We start from the raw sequence: 14,622 nt of genomic DNA on the forward strand, positions 1-14,622 counted from the left end.
GACTTCTGCATATCACATAGATATCCTGCTCATAAGTTATTCCTGAATTTTTGCATTCTCATTTAGATACCATGACTATAGGAATTCTGCACTTCCATATGTAGATACCATGTCTATAGGAACTTCTGCATCCTCATGTCATGCTTACAGTCATTCGAAATCTGAATCATGCACATTGCATATAGAAAATAAGCCTATTGGTCTTTCTGAATATTGCATATGCATCCTTCATTAGGCAAATATGTTTGTAGGACCTGAAAATCAAGTACGATTAGATGTCATGCCTATAGGGTTTCTGCATTCTTATTATGTCCAAAAGGTGTTTAAAATCAGCAATGCATAGAAAGCATGCCTATAGGAACTATCAACCAAGTCTGAAATTTTTCACTCGCTTATAAGTCTAAAACCAGTAATCAATGTCTAACGTCTGCAGAACTTATGATCTTTTGCCAAAACTCGCCTTTCCTGAATAACTGACAACCTTTTCTAAAATCAGCTTACTTCTTTGTTCTTAAAATCAGTAGATATCATGCCTATAGGTTTTCGTCTAACACTTAGGCAAGCCATAGGATAAACTTGTAAACTGAATCAGATTTTTATTAACTACAACCAGCAGGCAGGCCTGATTCGGATTTCTTATCTGAAATATGTAATAAATCAGTCTGCCTCAACTTTTAAATTTTAATCAGACCCTAAACAGTACATGTAAGTCATGCTGACTACTTGCTTTTCTTTGCCTAAAGGAGGTCTGTTTGAGCCTTTCATTTGTTTACATGCTCCCCCATACTTGCTATATATGTTCTTGCTTGTTGCCTTAGTATTTTTACCTTTGAAACCACAAATAAGCCCAACTTCTCCTCCCTTTTTAGGATTAGTAGCCCCAAGTACCTCCGGGACTGATAGGATTGGGGGCGGGTAATAGCATGCAATAAGTAAACGAGACTGTTCCGCGCTTTAATACCTTAACGGGGTGGGAAGGGTAGATATGGATATGATGACCACGCGATAATGTCACGTGTAACCCCTCATCGAGGAGCGATTACCGGGCATTGTGTGGGGTGATCCATATTATTAATAAACCTAGGACCCCCCCCCCCCTCTTCTTTTATTGCTTTCTTTTAATCTCTTCAAACTGTTTCATTAAAGAAGAAATCAACGTTTCTTAGTTTCTTTTCTTGCCTTTGTTTATTTGTAACCCTTATGTGAAAATCCCCTCCTATATGAAGTCTTACTTGCCTATATGCTCCTTGTATTTAAAGTCACAACAATAGTCTGGCCGGGAACCACACTAACGGATCTCGAGGGGTGCCTAACACCTTCCCCTTGGGATAATTTCAAGGCCTTACCCAAACTCTAGTTGCACAAATCAAACCTTTCTTAGTGTCCTAATGCACTTGAATCATTAGGTGGCGACTCTTCAATCTAAAACCCAATTCCCGAAAGGGAACGAGTTGTCTTCCCAAATGTCACAAACCCGGACTCCGCGAGGAAAAAGGGGGCGCGACAGTTGCTGCGAGGAGAAGAAAAGAAAAAGGAAATCCTCTGGCTTAGGCGAAGAGGACCACGCGAAGATAAACAATGTGGGCACGTCGATCACTTGCCTTCTCCTCTATACTTGCCTTCTCCTCTATACAATGTGGGCAGTTCTTCTCCGAAACCTCTGAGCCTGTTTCGACCACTTGCCTTCTCCTCTATACTTGATTCAAGGTGGAAACCCTAAATTTGAAGGTTCTGCCAAGTTTGATCATATAATTTGATTGAACTAGGGTTCTATTTTTAGAACCCCTAACTCTTTCAGACTAACTTCGAGTCTTTGAATTGAGTTTGGACTTTTTTGTTTTCATATGACTCTGAACCTTTGCTAAACTCTTCTATACCGGATTTTCTACTTATTTTACAATGACAACTTTCATGCTTAACGTGTTTGTATGCTCCTTATATATGATGAACTTCCCTCTAAAGTAGTTTTTAAATCTGTAATTAGTTCATACTTCCCTCTGAATATGGGTCTAATTGATTCCCTTTCCATGTTTGCTGATTTCCCTTAAGTTAAAAAACCTTTCCCATCTTTTGACTCGGTTCATTCATAACAAATCTCTGACCTCTGATTTCTTGGGTATCAATTGATTTTCTTTCCTTAATTGTACAACCGTGCGTTTCAAAATTCTGTTTTAAATAAAACTTTTATGTATTCACCTCTAATTGCCTACTTTGCACAAAGTGTTTGGTTAATTTCTTTCCTTAATTAATTTTTACCCGTTTGAATCTGAATCCCTTAATTAAGGGATGTCTTGTGTAATTGATTGACAATCAGTTCTTCAACTATTTTCTTACCTTATTTCTGCATGGCTTCTACACTATAAAAGGCACGGCCTTTCTTCACAAACACACACTTCACAGTTCATAATCTCTTCTGAATTCTCACTCTCACATAATAGAACTCTCTCTTCTTGTCTGCACTGTGGTTTTTACAAGACTACTGCATTTTCTCTACTTGTTTCTTTGAAATTGGTATGTCCTAATTTTAAGTTTCAACATCACCACAATGTGTTTACTTACAGCTTTTTGCATCTATGTCTGCTTTACTACTTCTGCAGAGTTAAATACTTAAACTAGCATGTTGATTTCTTTTTTGCTTGTTTCTGTTATGAATCCCTATTCCCTATTTCCCTTTGTGTGCTTTGAGTTACAGTTTAAAACATGGCAATATACAAGTTATTGTCTATGGATTGAACTTGATCCCTTAGGGGATCCTAACCTCTAAACAATGTGTTCCAGTAGGCCTATGGGTGTGCCAGCATCTCCTATTGTTGGGTTATGCCCACTAGCCTGCTTGTTACCTCTTGCAACTCCCCATTCCCTATATCCCTATGTGTATTGTTCCCCTTCCCCTTTTTCAGAATTCTGCACTTGCACTCTCTCTTAGTTCCTAAGTTCTGTCCCCCTATTGTGAGCCTTGCCTTGAGACCTTGAGTTCCCTCTAAACTTGGACACCTGAGGGTTGGCCCTTCCACACTGCACTATGGCTTAATATGGTAATACATTTGGGTGTAAGCACTGCCCTGAGTTCTTATGAAACTCTTAGGGAACTTTGACACACTCAAATGGGAGAAAGTCTTTGAAATATGATCTTGGAGTTGGTTTACTTCATACTTAAGACAGGAAGTCTGAATCAGGCTCTCCTTGGTAGTAATTTTCAATTTCTGATGTATTTTCTTTACTTTATTTTCTTTGGACTGTAATAACTTTGTAATAAACTTTGGGATGGTTAGTGAATATATAGGGGTAACCATGCATTTAAAAAAGGGTAGATATCCTGTTCATAGGGAATTCCTGATTTCTGCATATCATATAGATATCCTGTTCATAGGGAATTCCTGATTTCTGCATATCATATAGATATCTTGCTCATAGGGAATTTCTGACTTCTGCATATCATATAGATATCCTGCTCATAGGAAATTTCTGACTTCTGCATATCACATAGATATCCTGCTCATAAGTTATTCCTGAATTTTTGCATTCTCATTTAGATACCATGACAATAGGAATTCTGCACTTCAATATGTAGATACCATGTCTTTAGGAACTTCTGCATCCTCATACCATGCTTACAGTCATTCAAAATTTGAATCATGCACATTGCATATAGAAAATATGCCTATAGTTCTTTCTCAATCTTGCATATGCATCCTTCATTAGGCAAATATGTTTGTAGGCCCTAAAAATCAACTACAATTATATGTCATGCCTATAGGGTTTCTGCATTCTTATTATGTCTAAAAGGTGTTTAAAATTAGCAACGCATAGAAAACATGCCTATAGGAACTATCAACCAAGTCTGAAACATTTCACTCGCTTATAAGTCAAAAAATAGTAACCACAATGTCTAACGTCTGCAGAACTTATGATCTTTTACCAAAACACGCCTTTCCTGAATAACTGACAACCTTTTCTAAAATCAGCTTACTTCTTTGTTCTTAAAATCAGTAGATATCATGCCTATAGGTTTTCGTCTAACACTTAGGCAAGCCATAGGATAAACTTGTAAACGGAATCAGATTTTTATTAACTACAACCAGCGGTAGGCCTCATTCAGATTTCTTATCTAAAATAGGTAATAAATCAGTCTGCCTCAACTTTTAAGTTTTGACCAGACCCTAAACAGTACATGTAAGTCATGCTAACTACTTGCTTTTCTTTGCCTAAAGGAGGTCTGTTTGAGCCTTTCATTTGTTTACATGCTTCCACATACTTGCTATATATGTTCTTGCTTGTCGCCTTAGTATTTTTACCTTTGAAATCACAAATAAGCCCAACTTCTCCTCCTTTTTTAGGATTAGTAGCCCCAAGTACCTCCGGGGCTAATAAGATTGGGGGCGGGTAATAGCATGCAATAAGTAAACGAGACCGTTCCGCGCTTTAATACCTTAACGGGGTGGGAAGGGTAGATATGGATATGATGACTATGCAATAATGTCACGTGTAACCCCTCATCGAGGAGCGATTACCGGGCATTGTGTGGGGTGATCCATATTATTAATAAACCTAGGACCCCCCCTCCTCTTCTTTTATTGCTCTCTTTTAATCTCTTCAAACTATTTCTTTAAAGAAGAAATCAACGTTTCTTAGTTTCTTTTCTTGCCTTTGTTTATTTGTTACCCTTATGTGAAAATTCCCACTTATATGAAGTCTTACTTGCCTACATGCTCCTTGTATTTAAAGTCACAACAATAGTCTGGCCGGGAACCACACTACTGGATCTCGAGGGGTGCCTAACACCTTCCCCTTGGGATAATTTCAAGCCCTTACGCAAACTCTGGTTTCACAAATCAAACCTTTCTTAGTGTCCTAATGCACTTGAATCATTAGGTGGCGACTCTTCAATCTAAAACCCAATTCCCGAAAGGGAACGAGTTGTCTTCCCAAATGTCACAAACCCGGACTCCGCGAGGAAAAAGGGGGCGCGACAGTTGCTGCGAGGAGAAGAAAAGAAAAAGGAAATCCTCTGGCTTAGGCGAAGAGGACCACGCGAAGATAAACAATGTGGGCACGTCGAGTCTCTTCAACGAGGCTCAGCAGGCACTGAACCGGGTAAGGAATCAATACTCCTTTGTGGATTCCACTTAGGTTTCAATATCTCTTACTGTTTTTGTGGCTTTACAAGACTCGGTGTTTCATCACGAGAGAATCCTCAGGTACCGCTCCGAGATCAACAAGCTCGAGTTCGAGTTTAAGGAGAAGGCTCGAAAGAAGGATATGTACAAGCTTGTCAGTGAGCAACAAGATGGGGCTATCAAGGACCTTTAGGACGAGCTGGACAGGGCTTAGAATAAAGCTTTGGCCTTGATGCGGGAACATGCCGACCTGGTCGAATAGGTAAAGGTCTTTGAAGTTAAAAACGAGGAGCTAGTCATAGTGACTAACGACAAAACCTCGCAGGTCCAACAGAAGATCGACCAACTCCAAATCGATATGAACGAGGTCCAAGCCATGCCGGATGGATGGAAAAGCAAAATGGACCTGCTGTCTTCGGAGAAAGAAACCACTAAGGCAGAGCTGGCATTGGTTGAGAACTAACTCCTGGTGGCGAAAGACAAAGCTGACAAATGGTCTCAGCTGAAAGATGGTCTTTGAGCACAGCTAAGCTCGGCCATTGTAGAGCGGGACGGCCTCGGTAGAGAATACGAGGAAGTGAAGTCCAAGTTGGATACAACCTCTGCCAATTCTGATGAAATGATGGCCCAATACAAGGCCAATGTGGAGGCAACCAAGTCCGCTCTGAAGGTAAAGTCTAAATATATGAAGCGGCTATCCCGAAGAGAGACCCTCGAGGAGATCCATGCTTGAGGTTTTGACCTGTCGGCTGAAATCGAGGAAGCCAAAAAATTTGAGGTCAAGGCGAAGAAGCTTTACAAGCTTGAAGGTGCCGAAGGCTCTGAGGATTCCGAGGGCTCGAAAGATGTCGACAGCTCTAGCGACGAGTCGGGCTGATAACTAGGGATTCTAGCCTATTTTATGCTCCTTTTGCTTAGGTTTTGGATTAAAAGTACGTACAAGTATTCCCGAAAGCTAACTTAGTGTGCTTGTTTGCAGTGTTTGGTCAAAAAGAGACAAGGAAGTCATAACCAGCTCAAAAAGGAGTGAAACCTGCACAAGTTCAAAGTTAAAATCAAAGGGATGCCGACAATGAGAAATAGCAGTTAACGCGAGGGGCTTACTGCTGAGGCGATCCTGATACCGTTCTCAGCGGATTGAGGAATCAGAGAAGGGTTTCTCAAGCTTAACTAGTTACCGCTGCCCGCGGTGAAATTGCGCGGCAACGGTGTCTCTGACGCGACCACGGTCAAGTTCTCGCCCTCAACGGAAGTGAGAACAGAGAACTAAGTTGGAGCTCAAAATTGAAGACCGCGGTCCGCGCACATATTTTGTGGCTGCGGTTGGACTAGCGCTGAGGCGGTAGATTTTCCGCTCTTAGTATACTTAGAGTTCAAAAGAGAAGAACCGCGGTCCGCGCTTGCTTTTGCGCGGCCGTGGTTGTCATAGCGCTGAGGCGACCTATTTTTCGCTGTTCGCGGAATCCCCGTAGGGGCAATTTTGTCCGGAAAATTTAGCTGTGTATAAATAGTTCTTTTCCAGATTTTTAGGGCATCTGTTGTTTGGGAGAGCACGTGAACAACCGTTTTTAGCCTTTTTGAATAATTTTAGAACATCTTTTGCAATTAATCTTAGATTTTAATCTTGTAATTACTTTTTATGACTTATATTTCATCTCTATCTTTGATTTCTTCTTTGATTATGAGTAAGCTCAACCCATTAGCTAGGGTTGTGACCCAACCCCAGTGTGGGTATTTAATGGGTCTTTAATTTTAGGGCTTAAATGTTTATGGCTTAATGATATTAAGCTTGATTTATACTTTAGCTGTTGAATTAGTGGTTGCAAACATTGATTTGTGCCTTTTTGACTTAGGCTCTTCTTGAGAAAGAGAGACTAAGTCTAGAAAATTCAGGCTAACAAGGAATCGGGGTTCATTCAAGAGAGTAATAGCCCCAATTAAAGGGTTAAACCTAGACATAGTAATACCCGACTTGAGCCAATTTTGCTTGCATTGTTTAAACTCCCAATTGGGCTTGAGAAAGCCAATTAGGGCAAAGTCACTCAAACTACCGAGAAGTATAGAGTGAGTAACTATGTGCAATGGTGATCCCAATTACAACAAGTTCCCGCATAGGTGTAAGTCATTTCCCTAGTGCCTTTTTACCAATTGAGAAAACCTTACAAAAATATCATACTTAGCTTATTTTTATTCCTCATTAGTGTTAAAAGTAGAATAGTAAACAAACAAAGTGTGACGACCCGACCAGTCATCTCATGAGTTACCGCTCCGTTTCCTCCATTTCTGCTTCTTTATGCTTCGTTATCCGTGTTTTATGTGATCGAGTTGATTAGTTTATGTTCGGAGAGGATTTGGTAAGAAATGAGTCACTTAGTCTCTTTTAAGAAGGTTTAAGTTGGAAAAGTCAACTGGATGTTGACTTATGTGTTAGAGGGCTCAGATATGAGTTCCGATGATTCGGTTAGCTTTGGGAGGTGATTTATGACTTAGGAGTGTGATCGGAATGGGTTTTGGAGTTTCGGAGTAGAATTAGGCTTGAATTGGCGAAGTTGATATTTTGGCGATTTCCGGTTGATAGGTGAGGTTTGGATATAAGGGTCGGAATGGAATTCCAAGAGTTGCAGTAGCTTCATTGTGTCATTTGGGATGCGTGTGCGAAATTTCAAGTCATTCGGACGTGGTTTGGTTGGGTTTTTGATCAAAAGCATATTTCGGAAAATTTTAGAAACTTAGGCTTGAATCCGATGTGTTTTGGATAATTTGGTATTGTTTGAGGTGTTTTGATGATTGGAGCAAGTTTGAATAACATTTTAGGATGTGTTTGAGCCTTTGGTTGAGGTCCCGGGGGCCTCGGGTGACTTTCGAGGGGTCAATCGGATCGTTTTTGGAGTTAAGAGATTGCAGAAAAATCTAAACTCTCGTGTTGCAGAACTTTGTTCTCTGCAATCGCATAGGGTGTCATGCAATCGCATAGGAGGTTTTGAGGAGGCTGTCCATTTGTGCATTGCGTTCGCGGAGTTTGGCATGCGATCGCATTGTTTGGGGAGGTTGTTCTTCGCGAATGCGTAGTGAGGGCTGCGTTCGCATAAAGTAAATTGGACTTGGGGGCTTGGATGGTTTTTGTTCATTGCGAACGCGGAGGGGTGTTTGCGATCGCGTAGAGTAAGAAGCCTGGGCATTACGTTCGCAGGTGATTTAATGCGATCACATAGAGTGAATTTTGAGAGTTGGATTTTTGTGCTTCGCGATCGCAAAGGTTTTTCCGCGATCGCATAGAAGGAAATAAGGCCTGGGCCGAATGTTTTTAAAGTCATCTCGTCCGCGATTTTTGGTCTATTTTCACCCATAGCTGCTCATTTTGAGAGATTTTGAAGGAGATTAAAGAGTGATTCAAGGGAAATCGATTAGAGGTAAGAATTTCGGACTAAAAACTCGATTCTAATGTGTAATCTACCTATAAAATCATGGAAACTTAAGCTAAAAATGGAAGAACTAGGGCTTGGAATTTTGGACTTTTGATTGAGGATTTGGAGGACCATTAGAGGTCGGATTTGAGAACTTTTGATATGTATGAACTCGTGGCGAGATAAGGAACCCGTTGATGTGAAAATTTCTGAGTTTCGAGAGGTGGGCCCGGGGCTCGGGTTTCGCTAATTCGGGATTTTTGGTATCTTTCGATTGTTTTCGCTTGGGCTTTGTTCCCTTAGCATATTTTGACATATTCGTTTTGATTTTGGATGGATTCGATGCGCGTGAGGCCGATTCCAGGGGCAAAGGCATCGCGAGCTAGAGATTTAGCCGGTTCGAGGTTAGTAATGATTGTAAATGATGCTCTGAGGGTTTGAAACCCTGGATTTGCACATCGTAGTGCTATATCGAGGTGAGACACACGCTTGATGACGAGCATGGGGTCGTATACTATTGGGGATTGTGACTTGGTCCGTCCCGATTGATGATTTTACTGCATATTTGACTGAAACCTATTTGCTATCATTATGACTTGGGCTGAATGCCATATTTAGGCTTCGTGCCAACTATTTGAACCCTTCGGGGATTTTATTCGCTATTTCCTTACTGTTTTGACTTATTACTTGAACTCAGTCCCGTTATTTTCCACTGTTTTACTACTTAGCCATTTTTACTCGGTTTTGAGACTTAAATGATATTTTAAACGATGTTTTGGGTTGAGAAATACTGTTTTACTATTGCCCGAGGGGCTTGTGATGATTTTCGGACTGAGTAAGGCTGAGGGCCTGTTGTGAGGATACACTGATACTGATATGAGGCCGAGGGCCTAGATTTGATGTCACGAGATGGCTTGATATTGCGCTTGGGCCGTAAGGGGCCCCTCCCGGAGTCTGTACACCCTCAGTGAGCGCGGGTACCCATTGTGATATGAGATTGAGCCCGAGGGGCTAGCATTTTTCTGAGATTTAGCCTGAGGGACTAGTACTGTTCTGAGATGTTGCCCGAGGGGCGAATTCATTGATACTGTGCCGGAGGGGCGGACTTCTATTTGTTATTTACCTGTCAATTACTTGTTTTACTTGTTGAAAATGGGATTTTACCTAATTCTTCACTGATTTACTATTTTTAAATGATTTAACTACTTCGGTATAGAATGCCTTGTGTTTTACGTATTTTCTTACTTTCAGTCATTATTTATTTTATTACTCACTGGGTCGGAGTACTCACATTACTCCCTGCACCGTGTGTGCAGATTCAGGCGTAGCAGGTCCGCTCTTGAGTAATGATTCCTCTAGGCCAGGCGATGTTTCGGAGACTACGAGGTAGCTGTTGGCATCCGCAGCCCCCGTGTCTCCCTTATCTTATTATTTCTATGTTCTTCAAACAGTTGTACCATACATTGTATTTAGTAGACTTGTATCAGGATCCTTAGTTGCTCATGACTTGTGACACCCCGATTAGGGCTGTGTCGGGTTGGATTTCCGCTTTGTTATCTCTATTTCCGCTAATTGTTCTATTAAATCTTGTTTAAACTATTCTTATGCTATTTAAGTGCTTAAAAGGATGAATTGTGTTAGACTGGCTGGCCTTGTCTTCGCGAGAGGTGCCATCACGACCGGGCTCGCGGTATTCCATTCATCCGGGTGCCACAAAGATGTATCAGGATTTGGTGGAGAAGAATGAAGAAAGATATTGTGGGGTTTGTAGCTTGGTGTCTCAATTGTCAGCAGGTGAAATATGAGCATCAGAGACCGGGTGGTTTGCTTCAGCAGATGGTTATTCCTGAGTGGAAGTGGGAGAGGATCACTATGGACTTTGTTGTTGGACTTCAACGGACTTTGAAGAAGTTCGATGCTATTTGGGTGATTTTGGATCGGCTGACCAAGTCCGCGCACTTCATTCCTGTGTGTACTACCTATTCTTCAGAGCGGTTGGCAGGGATTTATATCCAGGAGATTGTTCGTTTGCATGGTGTTTCGGTTTCCATCGTTTCAGATAGAGGTACTCAGTTTACTTCACAGTTTTAGAGGGCCGTGCAGAGAGAGTTGGGTACTCAGGTGGAGTTGAGCATACTTTTCATCCTCAGACGGACGGGCAGTCCGAGCGTACTATTCAGATATTGGAGGACATGTTGCATGCTTGTGTCATTGATTTCGGAGGATCATGGGATGAGTTTCTACCGCTTGCAGAGTTTGCCTATAACAATAGCTACCAGTTGAGTATTCAGATGGCTCCATATGAGGTTTTGTATGGGAGGCAGTGTAGATCTCAAGTTGGTTGGTTCGAGCCCGGTGAGGCTAGGCTATTGGGGACTAATTTGGTACAGGATGCTTTGGAGAAGGTGAAGGTGATTCAGGAGAGGCTTCGTACTGCGCAGTCGAGGCAAAAGAGTTATGCTGATAGGAAGGTTCGAGATGTGTCCTACATGGTTGGCGAGAAGGTTCTGTTGAAGGTTTCACCCATGAAGGGTGTTATGAGATTTGGGAAGAAGGGGAAATTGAGTCCTTGATTCATTGGGTCATTTGAGGTACTTCGGAGAATTGGGGAGGTGGCTTATAAGCTTGTTTTGCCATCCAGCTTGTCGAGTGTGCATCCGGTATTTCATGTTTCTATGCTCCGGAAGTATATTGGGGATCCGTCTCATGTTTTGGACTTCAGCACGGTTTAGTTGGATCATGATTTGACCTTTGATGTGGAGCCAATAGCTATTTTGGGTCATCAGTTTCGGAAGTTGAGGTCAAAGGATATAGCTTCAGTGAAAGTGCGGTAGAGACGTTGGCCCTACTGCTGGCCCGTAGAGGAGGCTACCTGGGAGACCGAGCGGGAGATGCGGAGCAGATATCCTCACCTATTTGAGGCTTACGTATGTTTCTTGACTCGTTCGAGGACGAACGTTTGTTTAAGTTGGGGAGGATGTGACGACCCGGCCAGTCGTCTCATGAGTTACAGCTCAGTTTTCCCCATTTCTGCTTCATTATGCTTCGTTATCCGTGTTTTATGTGATCATGTTGATTAGTTTGTGTTCGGAGAGGATTTGGTAAGAAATGAGACACTTAGTCTCTTTTAAGAAGGTTTAAGTTGGAAAAATCAACCGGATGTTGACTTATGTGTTAGAGGGCTCGGATGTGAGTTCCGATGATTCGGTTAGCTTCGGGAGGTGATTTATGACTTAGGAGTGTGAACGGAATGGGTTTTGGAGTTTTGGAGTAGAATTAGGCTTGAATTGACGAAGTGGATATTTTGGCGATTTCCGGTCGATAGGTGAGATTTGGATATAAGGGTCGGAATGGAATTCCAAGAGTTGCAGTAGCTTCGTTGTGTCATTTGGGATGTGTGTGCGAAATTTCAGGTCATTCGGACGTGGTATGGTTGGGTTTTTGATCAAAAGCGTATTTCAGAAGATTTTAGAAACTTAGGCTTGAATCCGATGTGTTTTGGGTAATTTGGTGTTGTTTGAGGTGTTTTGATGATTGGAGCAAGTTGGAATAACATTTTAGGATGTGTTTAAGCCTTTGGTTGAGGTCCCGGGGGCCTCAGGTGACTTTCGAGGGATCAATCGGATCATTTTTGGAGTTAAGAGATTGCAAAAAAATCTGCTCAGGTGTTGCAGAACTTTGTTCTCTGCGATCGCATAGGGTGTCATGCGATCGCATAGGAGGTTTTGAGGAGGCTGTCCATTTGTTCTTTGCGTTCGCGGAGTTTGGTATGCGATCACATTGTTTGGGGAGGTTGTTCTTCGCGAACGCGTAGTGAGGGCTGCGTTCGCATAGAGTAAATTGGACTTGGGGGCTTGGATGGTTTTTATGCATTGCGAACACGGAGGGGTGTTCGCGATCGCGTAGAGTAAGAAGCCTGGGCATTGCGTTCGCAGGTGATTTAATGCGATCGCATAGAGTGATTTTTGAGAGTTGGATTTTTGTGCGTCGCGATCGCGAAGGTTTTTCCGCGATCGCATAGAAGGAAATAAGGCCTGGGCAGAATGTTTTTAAAGTCGTCTTGTTTGCGATTTTGGGTCTATTTTCACCCATAGCTGCTCATTTTGAGAGATTTTTGATGGAGATTAAAGAGGGATTCAAGGGAAATCAATTGGAGGTAAGAATTTCGGACTAAAAACTCGATTGTATTGTGTAATCTATCTATAAAATCATGGAAACTTAAGCTAAAAATTGAAGAACTAGGGCTTGGAATTTTGGACTTTTGATTGAGAATTTGGAGGACCTTTTGAGGTCGAATTTGAGAACTTTTGATATGTATGAACTCGTGGCGAGATAAGGAACCCGTTGAGTGGGCTCGGGGCTCGGGTTTTGCTAATTTCGGGATTTTTGGTATCTTTTGATTATTTTCGCCTGGGCTTTGTTCCCTTAGCATATTGTGATGTTTTCGTTCTAATTTTGGATAGATTCGATGCACATGGAGGCCGATTCGAGGGGCAAAGGCGTCGCGAGCTAGAGATTTAGCCGGTTCGAGGTGAGTAATGATTGTAAATGATGCTCTGAGGGTTTGAAACCCCGGATTTGCATATCGTAGTGCTATATCGAGGTGAGACACACGCTTGATGATGAGCGTGGGGTCGTATACTATTGGGGATTGTGACTTGTCCGTCCCGATTGATGATTTTACTGTGTATTTGACTGAAACTTATTTGCTATCATTATGACTTGGGTTGAATGCATATTTAGGCTTCGTGCCAACTATTTGAACCCTTCGGGGATTTTATTCACTATTTCCTCACTGTTTTGACTTATTACTTGAACTCACTCCCGTTAGTTTTTGCTGTTTTACTACTCAGCCATTTTTACTCAGTTTTGAGACTTAAATGATATTTTAAACGATGTTTCGGGCTGAGAAATACTATTTTACTATTGCCCGAGGGGCTTGTGATGATTTTCGGACTGAGTAAGGCCGAGGGCCAAGTTGTGAGGATACACTGGTACTAATATGAAGCCGAGGGATTGAGATACATATATACGCCACGAGGTGGCTTGATTGATATGAGGCCGAGGGCCTAGATTTGATGCCATGAGATGGCTTGATATTGCGCTTGGGCTGTAAGGGGCCCCTCCCGGAGTCTGTACACCCCCAGCGAGCGCGAGTACCCATTGTGATATGAGATTGAGCCCAAGGGGCTAGCATTTTTCTGAGATTTAGCCCGAGGGGCTGGTACTGTTATGAGATGTTGCCCGAGGGGCGGATTCCTTGATACTGTGCCGGAGGGGCGGACTTCTATTTGTTATTTACCTGTCAATTACTTGTTTTACTTGTTGAAAAATGGATTTTACCTGATTCTTCACTGATTTACTGTTTTTAAATGATTTTACTGCTTCGGTATAGAATGCCTTGTGTTTTACGTATTTTCTTACTTTCAGTCATTATTTATATTTATTACTTACTGGGTCGGAGTACTCACATTACTCCCTGCACCGTGTGTGCAGATTCAAGCGTAGCAGGTCCCGCTCCTGAGTGCTGATTCCTCCAGTCCAGGCGGTGTTTTGGAGACTACGAGGTGGCTGTTGGCGTCCGCAGCCCCCGTGTCTCCCTTATCTTATTATTTCTATGTTCTTCAAACAGTTGTACCAGATATTGTATTTAGTAGACTTGTATTAGGATCCTTAGTTGCTCATGACTTGTGACACCCCGGTTAGGGCTGTGTCGGGTTGGATTTTCGCTTTGTTATCTCTATTTCCGCTAATTGTGCTATTAAATCATGTTTAAACTATTCTTATGCTATTTAAGTGCTTAAAAGGATGAATTGTGTTAGAGTGGCTGGCCTTGTTTTCACGAGAGGCGCCATCACGACGGGGTTCGGGGTTAGGGTCGTGACACAAAGCATGATTGGAAGTGCAATTAAAAATATCGCACATAGCTAGATTATATAGAAACCCAACTCCAAACCAATATTAGCTCTCTGTGGATTCCATCCCGACCTTTTGGGTAAAAGCTGCACCAACCACTCTTGCCATTCTATAGTGGTATAGGGTTGGACCTGATCACTTTTTGGCGCTGTTTTTGGGGAGCTAAGCGGTTTTGGATATCTATC

This window comes from Nicotiana attenuata, chromosome 5, assembly GCF_001879085.1.
Source record: "Nicotiana attenuata strain UT chromosome 5, NIATTr2, whole genome shotgun sequence".
In the NCBI taxonomy this organism is placed as follows: Eukaryota; Viridiplantae; Streptophyta; class Magnoliopsida; order Solanales; family Solanaceae; genus Nicotiana; species Nicotiana attenuata.